Here is a 24,815-nt window from a genome sequence, read left to right as displayed (position 1 = left end):
GACTAAAGTACTGAAATAATTTTTTTTTTTCTCTCAGAATTGTAGTAAAGTACAGCGATTATGCACACTGTACACATTCACTTCACCTGTTTGTCTCTTTATAAAAGAGTGAAGCTGGGTGTCTTCTTTTAAATAATTATTTTAGATTCAGAGGATATAATGGTGACATGATCAGGCAGGTAAAGGTGCCTCTGCGGGAAGCAGATGGACACAGGTGAAAATTCTAATGATATTGACAACTACATGATAGTAATCGTTCACCTACAAAGATGTCTTTTTCAGTGGTTCACAACCTTTTCCAACTCAGGGCCCACTTTTAAGTCTCAAAAATGTTCACGGCCCACCTCCAACCCCATAAATACGGAGGCCATATAATGCGTTCTCAGACCACTTTTTTTTTATTGAAGATTAAACATAAACAACTGAACTGAATACAGGAGAAACATGTTGGAAGCTCCACAGTCGCTAACACAGCATCTGTAACATGTTGCAACACCTACAGTATTACAGTTTTCAAGGAGCTGTCCACACAATAACCTCTACATAACAACAAAAATTTCTATCTCTCATTTGCTTGTCACATGTCTAATACTTGAAGGAAAAACAAAAACAAAACAAATAATGAAAAGAACATTTGAACATGTTTAATATCCTTTTAAAGGTAACTGAGTTTTAACATTTAAAACACTATTCTTTCTATTTTTATTTTTATATAATTACCCCCCCCCCCCACACACACACACACACACACACCCACCCACCCCCACACCCTCCTACACACACACCTACACACCCCCACACACAAATCATACTATTTTGAAATGATTTGGCAGCCCACTTGCAATACAGGTTGGGAATCACTGGTCTATATGTCACAGTGTATTTAGGAGCTGAGCTGAGTTCTGAGTCCAGAACCACCTCTGGCCTCCGCTGAGGCAATAGCCGAGTCTAGAAGTATTATGTTTTCAGATTGTCGGTATGTTCGTACACCATTCTTGTGAACATGATATCTCAAGATTGCTTTGAGGGATTTTCTTCCAACTTTGCAGACATGTCCACTTTGAATCAAGGATTAACTGATCACATTTTTGTGGTCAAAGTCATTGGGCCTCATGTCCTTCCTTTGCTTTAACATCTAATAACTAACTCTTAACACAACTCTCCCACTGGAAACAGAGTTGCATGAGGTGAGAAGACCTCAGAAAACTTAACAGGCAGAATTTATAAAAACTTGCATTGATCTTTGCTCAATATAAAATGGCATAGGTATCCAAGACAACAGGAAGTCAAAACAGGGTCTGACTCTGATCTCTGCAGTATTGAATGATATTACTGGAGTGTAAGGAAACAAAAGTGAATTTTATTAGTGATGCGGAGAGACGTTCCCATGGTGATATCAATTCTGATTGCCTATTAGCAGAGCCTCTGAGATGCAGGATTGCTAAGAAACAGAGAAAAATAAACAACTACAAATATATCCACTTGTCCTGCACTGCAGTCAGACAGTCAGACAAGTCAAACCCGATCTGGTCAAACTGCATTTATAAAGAACATCAATAGTCATGTGGGTTGACCTCATGTCATGGGAATTTGTAACAAGGACATTCAGAGGGGATGGGAGGACACAAGAGATCCCTGTGAATTATTGTGTGTGATTATTTGGTGAATTATGGTTTGTGGCTGTCAGGTACGGCATGATAAATGGTGCCCAGCAAGAATTACACTTTCTCATCTCTCTGCTGTCTATTTATCTGCCTTTCTCTGCCTGACCACCCCTTCTCTACTGTAGGATGGTTGCTCTGCCTTCTCTGTCCTTGTACCAGAGTTCCCAGACTAACTTCTGGGGCAGGGTAGCCTAAATATTCTATAATAAAGTGTTGAGCAACGAATATAGTGTTTACATCAGCTTTTGTCATCCTTTTTAGACATGCAAGCTCCACAACTCCATAAAACTGTCAAACTCTGTGGTTTGTTGGTTGGTTTGTGTGCTGTTCCACAACTTTGTGGCCCCATTAACATCTCAGCAGCAGTGCTACTCAAAGGAAACATCCAGATGACTTCTGCAGTTTTTTAAACATCTTTTTTTAATCATTTTTCTCTGCAACTCTGAGACTGATTGTAGTCATAGGTTTGACAATAAGACAGGGACATTGTCTTAGTGCCTAAAACTGGAGTATTATTATATTTTGGCTTTGTTTTCTCGGCCAGGCTCAAGTGGACACTTAAAAAAACTGCAGTTGGCTTCATTTTTCAGCTGCATGACTGTCAACTTGAGGGTCAATCTTGCTGACTTAAGTGACCTGAGATATTCCCTGTAGTAGCTGCAGGTCAAAGATTTGACATTTCTTAAAAATTAGATCAACTTGTAATAGTACGGTAAATCTACGTTTTGAGGTCTGGGAGGCTACCACATGATTTGGAGTGGTAAATTTAATCACACGCTTGGGGATTACTCAGACAAATAACTGTTTGCGATGAGCCTGTAATCAGGATACGCCTCAAAAATTTTCAGGGGAGGCAAATCTGCCAAAAATTGTGGCTTAAAATCATGTAGTGTATGGCCAGCCTAAGAGAGACTTGGGTGTAAAACACACTTTGAGTTGTCAGAAAAGCGCTAAAAAAGTCCATTAACCATTTACCATAATTACAAGATTGGATAAGATATTCCTTTATTAGTCCAACAAGGGGAAATCTTTCTTTCAAATTTGGGAAAAATGTATTTTGCTTGCAAGACCGCTTCTTTCATGATCTTCAATGTCTCCCAAGCACGGTGGAAAGTACTGATTACTTTATCTCAAATTACTGTAATTGAGTTGTCTTTTCATGTACTTGTCTTTTTTTAGTACATTTTGAAATCTGTACTTTTACCTTTATTAAAGCAAGTTTTAACTAGAGGAACTGTAATTTTTATTTTATGTGTGCTTTTTCCACTTCTGTTCACTAAACAGTAGCACATAGAGAGAGAGAATGATTCCACATCACATCCCCAAACAGCTGTTGACAGAGCATTTAGATGTGTTTTATTTGTGTTTAGTTGTGTATGGATTTTGCCTGTGTACAGGGATCCCTGCTGGGGTTCTTTTGGTCATGTTTCTAGTGGATTGCTCTTATTTTTGGTGTTAGATACTTTTGCCCCATGAATGAAGTTATCCACTGAGTTAGAGAACACACAGAGTATATTCTTCATCAGTTTGAATCGCTTTACTATGAGATTGACTCCCTGCTTTGTTCTCGTTAGGCCAGCGACACACTAGATGATTTTTTAATCTGAAATGTTTTTAAATTCTTGGAGACCACAGACTTCAGGACAATTTCTAAAGATTTTTTATCTTTAATACTCTGAACGCATACACTAGATGACTCAACCAGACTGTCAGATCACTGGAGACAACACACCTGCAGACCTGCCTACGACCTCGCGTGACCAGATGACTAAAGAAAAAAAAAACAAAAAAAAAACAGGATGTCTGTCGATGCCGTCTTGCTGTCACTCCACAACAGGCTGTCCTGGCATGCCTTACAGGTGCAGCAAAAGCAAAAATCATAAAACAAGGGATAGACTCAGGACGAAATCCTGGCTGAAGTTAAGGTACAGTTGTGTTTTTAGTTGTGAGCGGTGAAAGTACATATGTCCCGTCTGCTCGCTCTCATTGGTTGTTGTGGTTATTCTGTCAGTGGCAGTACGACCTAGAATCAGTCTTTACGATTCAGGATTTTGGAGGTTATGATGCAATTTGTAGCAGTAAAACAATCGTGTTGACACCACACATGAGGATTATTCAGACAAATAGTTGTTTGCCATGAGGTTCCTCTTGGATATGCCCCCACGATTGTCGGGGGAGGCAAATCTTGCCCTGAATCGGCCTTAAATCCTGTAGTGTGTGGCCGGCCTTAGAGGAGACCCACCTTTTCTTCTTCATTGGTGTTTAGAGGCTGTTGGCATCCAAAACGACACATTACCATCTACATACTGGTTTGTTACTCTACATAATTCAACATTCATCGGTACTGGTAACAACAATAAAAAGAAAGAAGAAATGAATTTAAAAAATACAGGGTATCTGTCCACATTTCTTTTATATATATATATATATATATATATATATATATATATATATATATATACAGTCCTTAACAAATTTCTTAGACCACCTGTCATATTTGTCTCAGAGACCATCCAGCATCATAAAGTGCTTTAATGCGGACTCTTTCATTTTCAGTGAGCTCTCCATGTTTTACCATTTTGAACAGGAATGAGGAATTTCAAACTGAATTCACCTTTTTACACTCATATTTGAGCCGGCTCCATGGGCTTCTCTGTGAAGTCAGAAATTAGTCAAGCATAACATTCAACCACTAAAACTTATTTTTCTGTTCAGGAATGCAAGTAAATAACTATGATTTGACATATTAACCAAGAAATAATAATGTGCTTTACTATTTTTTCAGTTTTTTTGTAAATCAGGAAATTTGAAAATTCATTGATAACAATAATAATTATATTTTAGCATTAAAAATATCATTTGGGTTAAAGAGCTTCTACATATTGGTGTATTAACCATTGCAGAAACATAAAAAAATATTTTGGTATTCACCAATGCTGTTAATTTAGGAAAGGTTTGGCATAAACTTTACTTTGGGTTGTGGTCTAATAAATTTGTTAAGCACTGTATATATAAAACTACTGTGTGGACAGAGTGCACATGATTTCAGCATGTTGACATTGCCATTGTGATCACACATCAGTATCATTTTTCATGTTTGGCTCAACGCCCAGTGCCTCATACTTCTGCTTGGATGGGAGTAGATGCTTATTTTTCTTGCTTTAAATTGAATCATTTGATAGATAATAAAATTCCAGTACATTATGTCCCTGTTTATAACAAAGACAGCATGAAGCTGGGCCAACATGCCCTGACAATACTAGCTGCCTCAAGCCAAACAATTTACCAGAGTTTTTTACAGAAAGAAACAAAATAAGACACAAGGAATGCAAAAAAGATTCAGCATGGTGAATGGAGAAAATAAGTTCTCAGTAAATGATGGACGACACAAGGGATGAATCTGCTTTTCAGACCAGAAAGGGAAGGTCAGTCCACCCTCAGGGAGCCGGTGGGGAGAGGAGTGGTGACCATGTGGAAAGGTGACCGGGGAAAGTGGAGCTAAATGGTGGCCAGTGGTTTGTGCTTATAGCCTTGGCCTTGGGGTACGATACTGTTTTGTTAGACTTGCACCAGGTGTTGAATCCAAATATAGAGAACCTATGGCAGCCAGTTAAAGAGCTGTAAAAGGGAGGGAACAAGTATGTGTGGTTTACTTTGCAAATAAGAAAGGGGCATACAGTGGAGCCTATTAAAGCTCTAGTTGTCCCCTTTAAATAATAATCTCCCAAGACCATAAAGTTTGGGATTCCTAGAAAGATTTAATAGATGTGTTTCATCCTCCTTCTTCTTCTTGAGTGGCATTGTTTCCTCTTTTTATCATGCTCATACCAAGAGACCCATTTCCCCAATTCTAATTGACATTCCCTGTTGCATAATGTTTCTAACTGACTGATCAGGTATCAGAGATGGAGTTCTTTGTGTAAATGCAGTCTGAATAATTCATACAGTGCTGTCAGTGAGAGAGAGAGAGAAGGGGCATTTTGGAAATCAGCTCGCTAGGCCCTGACCATGAATAATTGATCTGAACTGATTAAAATTTGCCGTGATTACCCCTCACCTCCCCAACAGATAAGACACCACACCTGTGTGTTTGCTGTCTCTTTCCTTATTCTCCCCGTCCTATCCCTCCCCTCATTCAAATGTGTTTCGATTTGCCGCATGCTGTCACACTATGTGGTGGAATTTAAGACACTTCAGAGTGGTCGCTGCTTCATATTTCAAGTTGCGTTTCCAGCAACAAGCTAAAATTCCTCTCTGATTATCTGTTGTTGAAGTGCTGAAAAACATTTCTTCTTCCTTCTCCCCTCAGGCATCAGCAGATACCTGAAGACTGTCACAAACACAGCCATAATTGCAAAAGGCGCTCTGTGTGATACGCTGTAAAACCTAGAGCTACTGTTCCCTTAGAAGAGCTACCTTGAGCAACCCGACTTCACTTGGTGCACATTTGCACATCAGATAACACACGTGCGACCAGAGGAGAGCAGCCTCATTCAGCATTGGGATTGCTTCTCAATTCTCTTAACCTTCAAAGACCAACTAAGAATGCCACTTAGATCTTTGTTCCAGAGCCAGAGAAAGAAATGCGTGACAGAAAGCGACTTGAAGGAGGCGAGAGGCAGGCAGCGGTAGGAAGTGTGAGAGAGTGACAGCTAATGACAGTCGCTACAAGCTGTGACCTTTGGAGCGATCACACGAGCATGACGAACCGGGCTCAAGGTGACAGAGAAACGGGCTACTTTGGAAGAGGATGTTAAGGACAATAAAGCTTTGTGTGTCTACAGTTTAGCAGCCATGCTGTAGCACCGGTTCGGGAGATAATGAGTACACGGGTGATCAATAGTAGTCGTTTTGGTCAACAGTGGTCTGGAGTGGGTAAAGGCAGTTCAAGATCTAATGCTAACATATTTGATGAGTAAAAATATAAGACAAATAATATCAACCTATGAGCCATCTTCAAACCTAGTGCACAACACATCTACACACATTTGTCATGTGCAGCTTTGGAGCTGAAGGCCTACAAGGAGGGAACAATGCTTGTAGTGTGGTCCTAAAATTCAAACCCAAAAACCTCCTTTTGTATGGATCATATCAATACACTAGTAATGACCCTTGAAAGTGAAATGTTCAACATTTTGTTCAAAAGAGCCAAATTTAACTGGCAATCTTATAGTCACACACCTGCTTATACAACAATGGTCATTCTATGCCGACTATTTGGGGGTGCTCAGTGTCTTTAACATAAATGGAGAAAATAGGTACATTAAAACTGGAGAAAGGAGCCTGAACAACTCATAAAAGTGCAAAAGTCTACATCAGATATGTTATATCTGGGGCGTCATGATCTAGGTCTACCTGAGAGCCTAACACGGTCAATATTTTACCATAAAATATGAAACTCATTTTCACCAGTAATAGAATAGGAAAAAACTTACCACTGCTGATAAAAAAAATATTTTCAACTTAAAAATAAAGAATGACCTTTAAATAAAGGCTCAAAATCTGAGGTAAAAAGTTCAACTTATAAGTGCAAAAGGTCAAACATGAAAATAAATTTAAAAAATAATAATCTTGCAAAGCAGATGGATATGCCCGTTTCTGTGTTTCTTACTGCCGAATCCATCTTGCGAAGCTCCTGTCTGAACCGTTTGGGTTAAAAAGTGACAGGACCAATCAGCATCGAGGGGCAGTACTTTTGGTGTCGTGATGTAAGCAAGCAGCGAGGGGAGGCTGGTGCAATTATGGCGAAAGACATTAGTCTGGATGCTGCTGAAACGTCAGTTTTATCAGAGCTTGACGACATTTCTCCATTAAAGGAAGAACAAGAACAGCATTAAGTTGTTTCCTTTTCAAAAACAACATAAGTCATGTACTGACATGTCTATAGTCACCATGGTTCGCATTATGCAGTTCTCTTTAGAGTTTTCTCCTCGATAGGGGTGCACCTTGCGAGCAGCTCTGTCATGTGTTTTGTTGCTCTGATTGGTCTTAAAGATGTGACGGACAGAACGTTCATCCAATCACCCTCCAAGTTTTTTTTTCAAAGGCTCTGCCCTTTCCCAAACGCTGTGTATTAGAGGTTTTCCAGATGGATGTGAGAAACAAGGCTGTCAGGTTAGAAAAATAATGTTTTTAAAAGGCAAATAGATGTGACAGAAAGTCAATCATAAATTGAAAAGGTCAAAATAGGAGTTAAAATTTTAAAATATGAGTCTTAAAGGTCATAATATTGAATTAAAAAGCAGTTAAGAGTTGCAAAGGTCAAAACATGAGATGAAACTAAAAAAAGAGTTATAAAAATATGACTTGACATTCAAAATTGTGAATCTAAAAGGTCAAAATATGATATAAGGAGTCAAAACTATGACCTGAAATGGTCAAAATGAAATAAAAAATCAAATCATAAGTTTGAGTCTCAATTTGAAATGCAAAACTAAAAAATATGAAATGACAACGCAAATTAATTTCTTTTCTCAAATTCCTGACTTTATATAATTATTTATACTCTTTACTTTTTCAGATTTTATAACCTAACAAGAATATTTTAAATCTTCAAGGTTAAGTTTTAAACTGGAGGAAATCTGCAGACCTCATACTGGTTTGCCAGTTATAATAGAAGTATGATATGATCTTGAGGGCTGGATATAACTGTATCACAGTTTCGCCCCCTGGGCCTTGAGTTTGACACCCCTGCATGATATGGACAAAAGTTTTTGGCCACACCTGTTAATTATTTAATTCAGGTGTTCCAATCAGACCTGTTGCCACAAAATTAAGAACCCAGCCATGCTGTCTCCATTTGCAAACATTTTGAAAAGGGTTGTTCTGAAAATATGAGTGACTTTGAGCTTGGTACTGTGATGGATGCCACCTTTGAATTACAGTTTGTGAAATATCCTCCCTGTATAAGTGAATTTATTTGAAAGTGGAAGAGTTTAGGAACAACGGCAACTCAGCCACAAAGCGGAATATCATGTAAAATCACAGAACAGAATCAACAACTGCTAAGGTGCATGACTTGTAAAATAAGCCAATGCTTTGCTGATACCATAGCTGAAGAGTTCTGAAAATCCACTGACATTAATGTAAGCACAAAAACTGTGCAGCAGGAGCTTCATGAATGGGTTTCTATGGCCGAGCAGCTGCATGCAAGCCTCTCATCACCAAGTCCAATGCAAAGTGTTGGATGGAGCGGTGTAAAGCACATCAACACTGGACTGTGGCGCAGTGGAAACATGTGAAGTGACCAGTCACATCTCTCTGTTTGGCAGTCAGATGCTGAGAGAATGTTACCTGCCTGACTGCATTATGCCAACTGTGAAGCAAGGTTATTACAGTTAACTAAAACAAAAAATGATACAGCGCTTAACAAATTTATTAGACCACCTGTCATATTTGTCTCAGAGACCATCCAGCATCATCAAGTGCTTTAATGCGGACTCTTTCATTTTCACTGAGCTCTCCATGTTTTACCATTTTGAACAGGAATGAGGGATTTCAAACTGAATTCACCCAAATTTGAGCCGGCTCACTGGGCTTCTCTGAGAAGTCAGGAAATTAGTCAAGCATAACATTCAACCACTAAAACTCATTTTTCTGTTCAGGAATACAAGTAAATAACTATGATTTGACAAATTAACCAAGAAATAATAATGTGCTTTACTATTTTTTCAGTTTTTTTTGTAAATCAGGAAATTTGGAAATTCATTGATAACAATAATAATTATATTTTAGCATTGAAAATATCATTTTGATCAAAGAGCTTCTACATATTGGTGTATTAACCATTGCAGAAACATAAAAAATAATTTTGGTAATCACCAATGCTGTTAATGTAGGGCAGCTGTGGCATAAACCTTACTTTGGTTAGGGTTAGGGTGGTCTAATACATTTGTTAAGCACTGTATGTTAAGATTTTAGTTAACCAAAACTAATTAAACAAAAACAAACTAAAACTTAATTCTGTGCTTACAAAACTAATTCAAATGAAATAAAATTATGGCAAAATCTCCTTAGTTTTAGTCTTTAACAGCAGCAGACTGACTGACATGTACACTCAAGCCTGGAGCGATAAAAATGGCCTGATTTGATTTAAGAACTTCACACAACGGTTAATTGTGGGTCTTAAGTTGTATTCAAAAATTATATGCGAACAAATAAGCCCATTTGATTATATTTTTTAAAAATGTATGATGTTGATTTTTTTCCAGCCCTTTTACGTCATTCCTGACAAATAACCCAAGTTGCTGAAAAGATTAATTGAAACTAAACATCATTAATTGAAATTGATGGCCAAAAGAAAACCTAAATACTAATAAAAAATGAAAAATTCCAAACTATCATAACCTTGCAGTGAAGTTTAGTGGAGAAGGGAAAATAGTATGGGGTTGTTTTTCAGGGTTTGGGCTAGGCCCTTTTTCTCAATTGAAGGTCAATCTTAATGCTTCAGTATACCAAGACATTTTGGACAATGCTATGCTTTGTGGCAAACGTTTGGTGGAGGCTCTTTTTCATTCCAACATGACTGAGCCCCAGATGGCAAAGCAAGGTCCATAAAGACATGGTTTGATGAGTTTGGTGTGGAAGAACTTGACTGGCCTGTACAGAGCCCTGACCTCAACCCCATCGAGCACCTCTGGTATGAAATGGAACAGAGACTGAGCCAGGCCTTTTTGTCCAATCTCTGACCTCATGAATGCTCTACAGATGAATGGGCACAAATTCCCACAAAAACCCTTCAAATCTTGTGGACAGCCTACCAAGAAGAGTGGAGGCTGCTGCAGAAAGAGGGGCCAACTCCATATTAAAGAACATGTATGTGAATATCATTACAGTCCCTGTTGGTGTGATAGCTGGCAGCCAAATACTTTTGTCCATAAAGTTTGTGTCTTTAATAAACATCTTGTCAGAGTGACATTCATTATAAATATTCCATCTTTGACATTGATTGTAACTACGACAACCACTGATACATTTGGCTAAAAGTCACCAGTCAACACAGTCACTCTTCAACCCTTAACACCTAGTCAGCAGAACAGGACAGAAAACACAACTTTACAAGACATGGGCTATCATAAAAGAGTCAAACAACAAAAAACTGATGACAGGCTGCTTTTGTCTGTTTGGGTAAGAAGTATTTGTTCATTATTTGAATAACTGAACAATATAAATCACTGGAAGTTCTGCTTCTACTACTAGATTTAGAGTTTTGCTTAAAAGAACATTTAAGGCAATCCTTTTTACATTCTTATTTTGAGATCAAATTGTACATTTTGGACATTTTTCCTTTCCACCAGAGATCTGACCTTTTTCCATGTTTCTCCTCACCTGTTTTCACTACCTGCCAACAGTATTTGTGTAACTGCAGTGATATAGTTATGACGTCTACTTCTGCCCTACCAAGGAGACATCTTTATGTCACTGATTGTTTCATCATCACTTTCCCTGGTTTTAAGAACTCCAGGTCTGGTTTGAAAATTGGCATTTTTCTTTTAAAAGGAGGGAGGAGAAAGGAAAAAGGGGTGTACTGGGAAGACGTGTCCAGTTCAGATCCCTGGTGGAGGCTTTCAAGTGGCCAGGTGCTCTGTCCATCCTGTCAGTCCTGAGCAAACACCCCATCCTAAAAAGGAAGACGGGAAAAAAATCTCCCAGCTAGCATCACACACGGCTGGCCAGGGCCTCAGCAGCAGTCCACTTGTCTGCTCTCCCCTCCGCAGAGCCTTCACGAGAGATGGGAGGAATACTAAAAGAGCAGGCATAGATTTTCTGCTGGGGGGGGCGGAGGAAGAGAGGGAAGGCTGTTGGAGGGTGGTGGGGTTGACTGCCCACATCAAACTCTCCTCTGTTTCTCTCTCACCCCTCTCCCTTTCTCCTTCTCTCCTTCTCATCTGCCTGGCTCTGGAGGGACCCTCTGTTTGTCAGCCAGGCAGTGGAGCGTCTCCCTCTAACCCCACCTTCTCCTCGTTTCCCGTCTTTCCTTTCCTTTCTGGTTTTCTCCTTCTCTCTAAACCTCTGCTTTTCTTTTGTATTTTCACATTCCCCATTCCTGGCTTTACTCAGGTCTTTTAAAACAGCTTCTTCACTCTCCCTTTAAGGAGAACCTTTTGATAAAGTCAATAAAGGGCAGAAACAGAGTGAGATGCTGTAGTCTGTGTTGAATAGGGTGGGGCAGCTTTGCTCTACCTTGGTTCAAAGCTTCAGGAAAGGTTTGGGGAATCAGTTTGATGCATATGATGAGTGTATTCTTCGAGACTAGTAAAAATATACAACAAATTACTCTTCGAAGTTAAAAATGATGGACATGGAGCATAGAGACTGTGAAAATGTCACTGCTTCTAAAAAAGGTGTTGTGGTACAAGTGTGCCTTTCTTTAGAGGCTATATATGAAGACTTAAAGTGGAGTTCCATTGATGTTTCACATCAAAGTCTGTTTACATGTATTCAGAGTGTAACTTCAAATGTGGGGAAAAAGTTGCAAAAGGCATTCAGTGGGAGCTTCAAGAAATTTGAGAAGTAAAAATTTGAAAAAGATACTTTTTTGGAGATGCCGACTAATGAGTAGAAAAAAGAAAAGATAAAGAAATATATGTATTCTGATTACCACACAGCAGACCACTTACAGTCAAACCATATGTACCCCTCCAATTATCTCAGCTGCAGGCCAGCAGGGCTCAACAGAATGGGTCCCATTCATTTTCTCTATAGTGAATTTGATTCTTAGCCATATGATCAGAAGTGTCCAGGGTAGATTAATACGACCTACCTGAAAGTGAAGCATTGATATTTGCTGCTCCACAATCCAATGTCGGTGTGAGTTACACCACTCCATCCGATGCTCTGATTGGACTTGGAGTTGTGAGGCTTGCTTGCAGCTGCTCGGCCATAGAAACACACTGCATTATTGCCAGTGGACTTTTATAACTCTTCAGCTATGGAAGAGCTCCTGTCATAATGACAACAAAGCAAAAGCAGAAATCTCAACACAGCATTAATTTAGTGCTGGTTCATTGCTTACCTGGTGGGAAAAAAAAGGGATGGATTTCAGGTTTCTTTGTGGCCAATAGGTGAGCAGTTTTTTATTGTTTTATACTGTTTAATATGGTCAGATCTACAATATCACCACTTTTCTTTTAAATAGTTCTCCTAAAAGCAAATGGGGTGAATGGATTTTATTCTCTGTGGTTCTGATAGTATTTAGAACACACAGCTGAATACTCTCCATGAATAGCATCATTCTAGAAAAACAAGAGACTTCACTTTTAACAGGTTTCAATGATTTTTTCTTTAAAAGCAGTTCATAGGTAAACAGTTTATGAAGTCTTAGGGCAACTCTGTTTTTTTAAATACACATTTTATTTTCCTGAATCAATATATGCTAATTTCTGACAGGTTAGCACTACGATAAAATATTTTAATCAGAAAATATAAAGCAAAGGGTTGCTGATATTACATGAGGAACAACGTGTGATTTTATTGATTTGTGAAGCTGTGAAAATGACAAGTTTGGTGTCAGATGTCCTTGTTTGCGTATGATATGCTTCAAATCTTTTGTGTTTCGAGAAACGTGAAGAATTGGGTCCACAAATGCCCACTAGCATCTATACTTTCCTTGTTGGAATAGGCTGCTACCTTTATACTTTATTTCCCATGTTTTAAGCATACCATTGTTTCAGGTTGTGTTTGTGAGAGTGCCAGAGGCTAGTCCGTTGTGGCACACCAGTGAGCTGCCAGGTCAGATTGAAGTAAACGCTGAAACAGAGGAGGGTGAGTAACAATGGCATTTTGGAGGAGGAGGAGGCTCCTGTGACGAATTCCAGTGTGCCTGCACATGTGGCCTGCAGCAGGGGCAAGGGGATCATAAGCTGACACAACAAGGGAATCACTGGAGATTAAAAGTAAAGTGGGTGGAAATAACTTGATCACCATAAACTTTTACTTTTACACAAGTTTGAATCTCCTGTGATGAATTTATTATTGGTTAAGAAACAGAGTGAATTTAACAAAGGTGTTTCTACATGTTCAGAGGTGCACAGTTAATTAAAAAAAACTTTGTTCACCATTAATCCATTAAAAAAGACATAAACATCAGTTGTTCTTATTAATAATTAACTGCAGTTAACATCAACCATTATTATCAACAAACAAATAAAAGCATTTGAATTTTGCAGTGTTGAGAGATTTAAGTTCATGCCGACTTACAAAACCCAAAACCACGTGTCTATTAAGAACAAATATTAGAAACTTTTGATTAATCTGTCACAGTGCTGCTCTAGAAGTTCTACTTCATGAAGTTTAAGCAGCATTTCACAATAAAATTGTCTTGCAAAGATGGGCATTCATGCTCATTAAAGCAGGGGTTCTCAAATGGTGGGTTAGGACCCATAAGTGGGTTGTGAGGCTGTTTTCAGTGGGTTGCACTGTGCTTAGAAAATACCTGGAGCATAAGCTCCATTATGTATGAAAGGCCTAATAGGACAAACATAGGACAAACATCGGTACATTTTTTTCTGTTTATGCACGATAAAGAGAGCGTATTCTATGAAATGTAAACCTGTTTCAGTCAAAATCTGTAGTAAACTAGAAAAGCACCCAGAAAGCGCAGACCTCCGCCATTAGCCCTATCTCCCAATAGTGAAAAATCCTTTAATAAATTTCTGGATCCGTCCCCATGTGCCCCCCACCGCAGCATTCGCTGATTACTCCCTCCCCAGTGGGGTGGAAACACTGTGAGGCAAAGAAATGGCTTCGATACAGATGGACTGTCATGGTGGAAGCATTGCCTGCTGGTGCCAACAGATGCACTGACAGTCTCACCCATGGTCTCAATGGACGACTGGAAGTCATGGCAGAGGGTGAATATTCCTCTATTCCTCCCAGCATTGTGAGTATTCTCACTACAATTTGCTGTCTTTCTCTCTGTTACGCTTTGACTTGTCTCTTCGACCAGGCGTGCATCTTTCAAACTCTATAAACTCCAAAACTTTGAATGGAAACACAGCCAAAATGCTGCTGGGATTGAAGTTACTCATGTCCGCCATCTCCTGGTGTAAAGTGGTAACAGTGCAGAGCTCCACCATTAGCCCTATCTCCCAATATTACAGAATCCTTAAAAAAAATTCCTGGATCCAGACGGTGATACAGATCACTCCCAAAATCGAATCAGTTCTTCCTTATGCCACTTCTGACATGTCCTGAAAATTTCATCAAAATCCGTCCATAGCTTTTTGAGTTATGTTGCTAACAAACTAAGTAACTAACTAGCTAACTAACTAACTAACTAAGTAACCCACCTGATCACATAACCTCCTTGGCGGAGGTAAAAAAAAAAAAAAAAAAAAAAAAAAAAAAAACATGATGAACACCTTGGGCACAGTCACTGTGGGATAGGAAAGAGCCTTCCTTAAACTGTTGCCACAAAGTTGGAAGCATAGCATTATTCAAAATGTCTTGGTATGCGGAAGCATTAAGATTGGCCTTCACTTGAGATAAAGGGCCTAGTCCAAACCCTGAGAAACAGCCCTTTGTTTAAGCCCCATACCAATCCCAGACTCGCCTATCTGACTGCCAAACAGAACAGCATGATTGGTCACTCCACAGAAGACGTTTCCACTGTTCCTCAGTCCAGAGTCAGTGTGCTTTACACCACTCCATCTTACGTTTAGCATTAGACTTGTTGATGTGAGGCTTGTATGCAGTTGCTTGGCCATGGAAACCCTTGAAACTCCTGCCACACAATTTTTTTTACATACAGTAACCCTTTAAAACCTAAGGGATCGCAGACACTCCAAACTGCATATCTTTTTTAACTGCAGGTAGAACTGTAACCAGATGAGATAGAGCAATAATTCTTTTTGCATATAAACCAGAGGAGTAACACTAATACATCATGGAAGGAGGATCCAGAGGCAGAAGACGTGTGCAAACACTTTGCTTTTATTTTAGCACACCATGTTAACACAAAAACAATTCAACACAAAAGGACTCCCTTTTATATACCTTCCCACTGGCATAAACCATCCCCCCAGGTATTCACCAAAATCATCCATTTATACATACAATCCATATTCCCAAACCATTACCAAAAATATACATAAATTATTAATAAATTTAAATACACCTGAACCTCGTTGAATAAATACCCCAAATAAGTTACATAAATATTTACACTAAAATACAAAGATAAAACTCCCCTCTACCAGCTTCCTACTTAGTAGCTTCCCCCCGGAACTAATAAAGGTTTTAATCAATAAATCTGTAAAATACCTGCTGAATGTGTCATCCTTTACTTTGAAAGAAGTGTTATTTATTGTAACTAAATGTTAACAGTGCATATCTATCAATATTATAAGAAATACACTCAAACAGTCATATTCACTATTACAGAAGTGCCTGGTAACGGTGTGCCATCATTACACATCACACATTCAGTGTGTTCCAGAGTACTGTTTCCTTCTAGAAATATCTTTTCTTCTTTTGCAGAAATGTAGTATAAAGCACATACATCAAAAACAACATAATAGAATATAATCCAGGCTATAATTGTGTTGTTTTCTTGCAGGTCACCAGTTGCACTTATTATTGTTTTAACATGGTCTTCTGCAGGCATATGCTCAAACCTATCTGGCACTTTAGAAATTTGATTGCAGTACTGTAATTAGTTTTTTTTTTTTTTTTTTTAAGATTCTGTCTTTTTGCAAATTGAGCACCTTTTTATTTTGTTTTTGTTTTTACCACAGTTTGTAAAGATGAGTGTATTTCAAAAATGTCATGACCATACTCAAAATAATGTTTTTGTGGTTTGAAATTATCTTGTGCATCTTTTTCACAATCACAATTTTGAGGGCTACAGCTATTACATCTCTGCATTTAAGAAAAGATGTTAAAAAAGACACTTTTCATTCTTCTTCTGTTTTTTTTCTTCGCTTTTATTATTAAAGACTTATCAAATACATATCAATAAATTTGGGTTCTATGGATTGTATTGATGTATAGCCAATTCAAATACTCAAAAAAATGGCACAACAGTATGTAAAAATGTAAAGATATGCTCTGGCTTGTTCTATGGTAGGTCATAAAGGGTTATTGCGCATGGAAGTTCAGAAACTCTTCAGCCATTGAATCATCAGTGTTGTTGACTTTTACACACCATGCACCTTAGCAGTCACTTACCCCACTTTATGCTTTTACAGGGTCTTCTGCTTCTTGGCTGTTGTTCCTAAATGCTTCCATTTTTAATAATACCACTTACAGTTGACAGTGGAATAAAATTTCATTAACCATCTTATTGCAAAGGTGGCATCCATCACAGCATCACGCTTGAAGACGCTGAGCTCTGCAAATGAGGACTGCATGACTAGATGCTGGATTTTTATACACCTGTGTGAACAGGTCTGATTGAAACACCTGATTTCAATAACTAACAGGTGTGGCTAAATACTTCTGTAAAGTCTGTCATGACTTGCTCTCATTAACATCCAAGGCCCATTCTTATATTTTCATATAATTTCACATTCTGAAAAGACTTGGCCCAGTCAGAAGTGATTTCTATAAGAGAGGGCTTTCTTATTAGCAGGTCAGCAGACCAATCTGAGAGCTAACAACAGATCAGTTATGAAAAATTAAAGTTGGCAGCACTTTCTTTACCATTATCATTTTTGACTTTGTGACCTGCTGACACAGAAACAAGTTTCACAAAGATTACAGTGTTTATATGGAAACACAAGACAAACATATATCACTTTTCTCTGCATCCTTGCATGTATCAGTCCCACTTTGCTTGATTTTGTCACTAAAATGTGGACATTAATGGCTGACAGTCTATTGACTGGCCTGCCAAGTCTTGTCAAAGAACCTGGCAGCTTTATTCCTAAAGACTAAAGCCTGAATTGCATCCTTTTATACCAACAACAAACTTCCTTCCTTCCTCCCCCTGCAGCTATTTATCCACCTTTCAATTCATGTCACCTTTCATTTCTCGCTATTGTTTTCAGCTGTCTTCTCACATGACCCCTGCTCTCTCTTGAAAGATGCATGTGGATTTCTGGCAGCTTGCTTCTTCTTCTTCTTTTTCTACCAACATGCCACGTTTCTGTGATCTCTTTGAAGCTTCTCTGCATCTCTCTAAACATCTTGGCTAACATCAAAGACCGCACATTACAGGAGGGGCAGAGTTCAACTGGGAGCCACTCTGATCCAAGCATCTTTTCCCTTTTCCCCCTTTCTCCTCTCTGCAGAGGGAGAAGGATAGCGAGCAGAGGTGGGGGGAGACGGAGGAGGCGGCTTCTCTTCCTGCGTTTGTGTCCATCATGTGTCATGGCCGCTCTTGGCTTTCATGTTCTGTCTGGCTGAGTCTCCTGCTCCAGCAGTCTCTGTTTCCTTGCTGCAAAATCCGTGTCCCTCAGAGGCAGCAGAGACGCTCTCTCTCCTCTGCATCCATTTCAGCTCGGCTCAGCGTAGTTAAGGCTCTGTTCTCACCTTGCTGACACCAGCTCCTCAGCAGACACCTCGTCCCTGCATGGGCTCAGCTGGCTGACAGGCAGCTGTCCATATAGATAAAAGCAGGAGAGGACACACTGTAGTAGGCATTCACCATCACTGCCTGCTTTTCTAACACCTTTGCTATTGTTTCCACTTTGATTTAGACGCTGCACCTTGAAGCATCTCACGCTACCAGAAAAAGGGAGAAAATCAGAACCCTAAGTCAAATCAGGTGATGTGATTATCTTATTTTTACAAATTTAATCTTGTTTTTTATGTATTTTGCAGTTTCTTTTTTTTCCATTTTTTGTTTAAAGCTCCAGTGTGGTTTGTTTGTGATGTTTTTGGCGCCCCTTGTGGACAGTGCAGTACATTTTTGCTGATTTTGTCCTCACTAATGTAAATTGTGTTGTTTACCATAAATGATACTCTGTTTTCTTTTTACAGTCAAGCTCATCTTTGGAGCTTGAGGGGTTAAATATCCAGGGCTTAAGCCCAAACCTAGGAGGGCAGGGAGGCTTGCTTTGTTGTTAATTCTCTGTAAGTTTTACCCTTTTATTGATTATATAAATCAATCATGGTCAATATAATTTGTTGAAAAAATACACAGATACAGTAACAGCAATTAAATGGAAAAAAGATGTAAGGTAAAATAAGTGACTGCTTACAATATAGTCTTTCTAAAAATGTAGCCCATTTTCTTAAAACAGAATTTCATTTTTCTAATGTGAATAATGTGTATGGGTACACTGATTAATCCATTTGGAAAGTAATGTCAGACTTCAAAGCTAAGCCATGATTTGCACAAATGTCAGGATACCAGAGAATAAGATAGAAGGAACTGTATTAACTCTAAGAGACAAATTAATAATTGGATAAATGCAAAATAAAGGTGAAAATTGGCAAAAATTATTTAAAAGTGGCAAAAAATTGGCAAAAGGAAGTGGTGAAAGAATGGCAAGTAATGGTTCAAAAGTGGCAAAATGTTAAAACTGGCAAAAAGAAAATGAGTCATAAAAAACAAAAATGGCAGAAAGCAGTGGTAAAAATGTTGAAAAGTGATTAAAAGTGTCCACAGATGGTTAAAAGTGGCAAAATAGGTGGCTAAAGTGATAAAAAAAAAGAAGTTAGAAAGTAGTAAAAATTGATTAAAAGTGCCAAAAAGGGGTGTAATGCAAAAACAGTGTGGCAACATGGCAGAAACAGTGGAGAAAAGGGGTTAAAAAGTGGCCCAGATAAATGATTTGAACTTCAATTATAGCTTGACACACTTTTCAGCTCTAAAATGAAATAACTGTTTGCCAGGATGCTAGCACCAATGCTGCTGATCCAACACTCATGAATTGATATCAATAAGTCACAAATAGGGAAGGGCCCATTCTCTAGGTTTTTCAGGCCTGATGATTGGTGCATTTTACACACATTTTAAACATATTCAAGCACATTACTCTCTATGGCAATAGGCTTGATGTTATCTGAGAGTTTTGCACTAAGACTTGAAGATTATTGGGAGCGCGGATGGTCGAGTAGTTCAAGGCGCTACCCATGTATGCAGGCGGCCTGGGTTCAAATCCGGCCTGTGGCCCTTTACTGCGTGCCTCTTCCCTGTTTCCGAATCTATCCACTGTCCTTCCTCTGTCAAATAAAGGCATGAAAAGGCCCAAAAATAAATCTTCAAAAAAAAAAAAAAGACTTGAAGATTATGCAAGCACTCTTTTAACACCGAGAGACCATTTATTGCACTTAAACCAGAGGTCATTCCTACACATTACACATTTGATAAGCTAAGTATCTAGTTGGCTATCTTATTTGTTCATCAAGGTGAGACTGTTGAGTGAAAAAAATAATCACATATCACAGTTATTCTCTGATAGCTGCCACAGATTTCCTCTGCCAGCTTTAAGACAGAAGAACAGATAGTGATATTTCCCTTTTGTAGAATTTCTCTAAATTTGCCAGGTCCATCTGAGATACTGCCTCTGAACAGCATAGAGATGTAGTTTTATCAATAACCTGAAAGATTTGGGGCTTTTGACAAAGCATTCTGGACTTAAACCCTGTAATCCATTGAGTCTGCTGGTGCTCATGAAGAATCTTTGCTGTCGAAAAAGTGATGTTAATCCGTTTGTTTGACACCGACCAAACACCGTTGTTTTTTGGGCATTTTTAAGAATTATATTTTCTTTTTAAAAATCACCCTTTTTGCATATGTTCTCTGTTGATTTGGCAAATCACAAAAACTCTTCAGTATTAATCAAACACACAAGAGCTTTAAGCAGAAAAAAAGCCCAAGACAAACACATTTTTAAGAATAATGATTCCCTCTTTATTTCAATTTTGGCTAATCACTGAGCCAATTATAGCTGACTTTGACCCAAACACTCGAGAAGTGGTCCGTGTTTGATTACCACGAGAAGGGAATATCCAGTCATGGCACCCCAAAAACAAGCCAGTGGCTGATGAAGACAAATGTGCAAACACATGTCGGCAGAATTGCTTTTTGCTTGAGTGTGATCGGCTACGCTCAGGAGGGCGGAACCAGGAGTTGTGATTTATAGTTTTGAGCTGTCCCCAGACCACCACTGTCTGCTGCCTCCCACTATACTGTAATTACCATGTGTGTCTATTAGAATATTCCTGCTGCCCACAATGCATCACTTCAGCTGATGGGGGAGAGTAGAGGAGATTTAGCAAAGATGTTTTGTTATTCAAACAGTGTTCCTGAGAAAAGCATGATAGTCAGGAAGAGAGGAGGGCAAAAATACACTGCGGATGATGTGATAAAGGTCATAAAGAACAATGCTGAAAGGTCGAAGGTGGGAGAATAAAACAGACAACGGTGTCTCTACAATAAGGCATGCAGGTCTTTATCTGAAGGCTGCAAACCACATTAAAGCCACAATCTTTCACAAAAAAATTCTCTTTGCATAGATTTGCAGTTGATGCAATCCAGGTGATTAACTTCAGCAACACCTAGGTTGTTTTCATGTTTTTAATGCATGTTGTCAGCAGTTTATTCAATCTTGTTTTACATCGCACACCCTCCTGTGTCTCATCTGCATCCCTCCTGACATCTCCAAAGTCTGGCTTTGACTAAAGAGTGCAGCTCTGGACTCACTTTGCTTTGCCTTGGGCCTTATAGCATCTCCTAGTGGGCAAACTGCCCCGCTGTTTTCACGCCCATGAAAATTAATGCTTTGAGTAATAGGATTCAGTCAATACCTTCAGGTACCTTAACAAATAAGAGAGCCTGACATCTTCTGATCTTGTTTATACATTGGATTTCTCTGCACTGTTTCCATTATGGATCATTTTGCTCTGCTGTTTGTAGTCACAATGTGTATGCACACTTTAGTAGATCATTTATATCAGTCGGATACTTCAGTATTAAGCATTTTACATTATAATTAACTAGATTTGTTTTCTTTCTTAAATGAATCTTTTTTTTTTCTTTCTACCACAAAAAGGAACTGAATCACCTTTTCTTCTTCATGAGAACAGATAATGAGACCTGGCACTGAGCTCTGGTCAGTGTCATTTATGCTGTAATTGGCCTAAGGGTGTAAAGGGCAGTCATGCATCAGAGACGACCGAGGACTAAGTGGCTTGCAGTGACAGGACTGAGAAAACCAACTCCAAGTCGAGGGCTCTGTAAGTCACAACCTGAGGAGGGTTTTGAGCTGGTTTATGATACAGGATGCATGAGGATATGCTGATGAATACATGGATGGAAAAAAAAATGCATGATTGCATACAGCTCTGGATCCTAACCTGGGCTCTGAGAGCCCAACAGGGGCGCCAAAGATCTCAGAGGGCTGCAAATCCTTGTCTGGTTGTCAAAACTGGGTTCAAACAAAAAACTAAAATCACGAAAAACAACAATTATCAGATGGTTTATAATGGTTTTTGGGCATAGAAACATATGTTGACCTATTTGGAGGTTGCAGTGAAGCAATTAAATGTTTTATTTTGACAATAATATATATCACAAAAGAAAAGGTTGGAAACCATTAATAGACAAGCTTTTAGTTCATAAAATCAAAGTGCTACTCCAGAAAATATATCTAAATATCAAACTATGACATAAACTTGACTTTCTTAATAACATAAGATAAAACAAACGTTCTTTTGACGCTGGTCAAAAGATCTGGACATGTAGAAATGAAAGAATTTCAAAGTGCTGTAAATTAATATCTATCTGTACGTACACTGCAAAAACCAGAGAGAAGAAATCCTAGTGTAAAACGTTTTTCAGTTGGTTTTAATTTCCAAAGTAGGATTTTAACTCCATTCTGATTTTAATGGAGTAACTAGTCAGTGTTAGTCTAACTTTGTAGAGTCAGTTAATCTAAGGTCTGGGGGCAGTTTTACCATCTTGCCATTGTGCAAAGTGTTGATGTACTTTAGATGTATTTAGATGTGTTCGTCTTTAGATATCTTTACATGTATTTATATGTGTGTGGATGTTACCTCAGTGATCACTGGGATTCCTTTGCTCATGTTTTTTTTTTTTTTATGTAAGACAGATCTGCACCATGAGTAAAGTTTTCCACTGAGTTGGGGCCTTCTACTACCTGTAGTAATAAAAGTGCAAAAGTAAAGGCTAGTGAGGCTTTGCTGGAGAACATTTTGTTTTTTGTCACGTGTTTGACTCAAGGTGGCAGTTTTAATTTAATTTAAGTGTAGTGCAATGTGTCCGTATTAGAAATGTCAGTAGTCTGGGCAAACACCAAAAAGTGAAAGGAAATTACAAGATTTCATGTTAAAAGTACACTTCAAAGTGTGAAAAACCACAACGCTGTGGGTGCAAAATCAACAGTTTAACAGAGTTTAAATATGAGGGTGTTTAGATGTGTTTATTAATTAATTAATTAATTAATTTTTTATTTTATTTTATTTTGCAAAGTGTGAAAACAGAGCAGGTGACATCAGTGCTGTACAACACAAACCAAAGCAACAAATCATATGAACATAAAGGACAATAAACAGTTTCTGTGCTGAGATGATAACTAGATCAGTTTTAATTGAATGCAGACATCAAAAACAAAGACAAGGCATGTGCCAAGAGAGGTTAAAATTATTAATTAGGATAAGAGGAAGAAACGAAAGGAAAGAAGGGGAAAAAACAGATGGGAAGAGAGTGGGAGAAGGAAAGCAAAACAGGAGTAATGGTGATAGTGGAAGAACAGGTAGTGTTGTTTACTGGCATTTAGAGGAAAAGTTTATATGTGATGTGTGAGTTCTTGTGTAAAAGGGTGCTGGTGTGTGTTTGAATGATGGTATGAGGGGGGGAATCAGGGGAAGAATCTTTCTGGGGAGCAGCCCCTTCCCCAGTTCTTGAGGGTGGTACCATTGAGACCCAGTCATTCTGACATGTACAACTGAGGGGTTTAGATGTGTTTAGATGTTGAACAGTGATCACTGTTGAGATTACTTTGCTCTGGGTTTTGGTGGAATGTCAGTCACTTTCACAGCATGTGTGAAGTTATTCACTGAGTTAGTGACTTCCTGCCTGTGGCAAGGAGCCATCTACAAGAAAGGGTGGTGAGCTGATTCTAATCGAAGCTTGTATCTCACGCCTGCATTTGTCTCTTTGCTCCATCCTTACCAGAAATCACCTGACTTTGCCACAGGTGTTTGTAGATGTAAGTCAAGTTTTTGACTCTGTTGACCAAACTTTGCTTTTTTGTGGGTTAAGCGAGGTTGACTTTGATTTGAACTCCTGTAAGTGGTTCCAGGACTGTCTGTCACAGCGACAACACCGAGTTGTTTTAGGAAAAGAACATTCTGCATTTCTACTATTGTTAAAGGGAGTTCCACAAGGCTCAATACTGGGTCCTGTTTTGCTCATCAACATTACATCTGCTATTAAAAATTGTAACATGCGTCTTTATGCCGATGATACAATTTTATATTGCTTTGCTATCACCGCACATCCAGCTATTGAGATCTTCTAGCAAGCCCTAACATCCGGGGTAATTTGAAACAGGTCCTTAACCCTAAAAAATTCAAATTTATTTTATTCTCCAAAACCAGAGACCTTTCCGACAACCTGCATAACTTTTATACCACCACGTTGACAGGACACACTATTGAAAGAGTCTCTGAGCACAAATATCTTGATATCGGGCTTGACAAGAAATTTTTTTAGTAATCAATTACATAAATATTTACACCTTACAGTGTTTATATGAGGATAACTCTTAAGTAGTTTAAAATGTTACACAGAGAAAGTGCATTTCTAACACTACAAAACAGTGTTAAGAAAAGGACATTGTAAATATTCAAAAGAGTCAATTTTACAAACTCCAAAAAGAGTCTAACCAACATAAAGACACTGTAAAGTGTCAGTATTAACCCTGACAGTGTTAATTTAAGGATGCAGGTTTTGCTGTGTATGTATGTGTATTTGAGTATTAAGTTACAACATAAATTTTAAAAAGTGAATATTGTTGTTGATTGTTTTTGTTCAATTTTGCTTTAGTAATATTGATTCTTCCCATTCATGTCAATAAAGCATCTTACGGAGCAAAGATGGCCTAGTGGTTTGTGATCTACTCATTTGATGCCACTATCTGTTCACCCAGACAGGCTCATATTACCTCCTGTGTTTTGATCATGCATTTTGGCGACAAAGATCATATGATCACAATTTAATATCAAACTTTGGGTGTC

This window comes from Cheilinus undulatus, linkage group 11 (assembly GCF_018320785.1).
Source record: "Cheilinus undulatus linkage group 11, ASM1832078v1, whole genome shotgun sequence".
Taxonomy (NCBI): domain Eukaryota; kingdom Metazoa; phylum Chordata; class Actinopteri; order Labriformes; family Labridae; genus Cheilinus; species Cheilinus undulatus.
Note: the sequence above shows the minus strand (reverse complement) of the source record.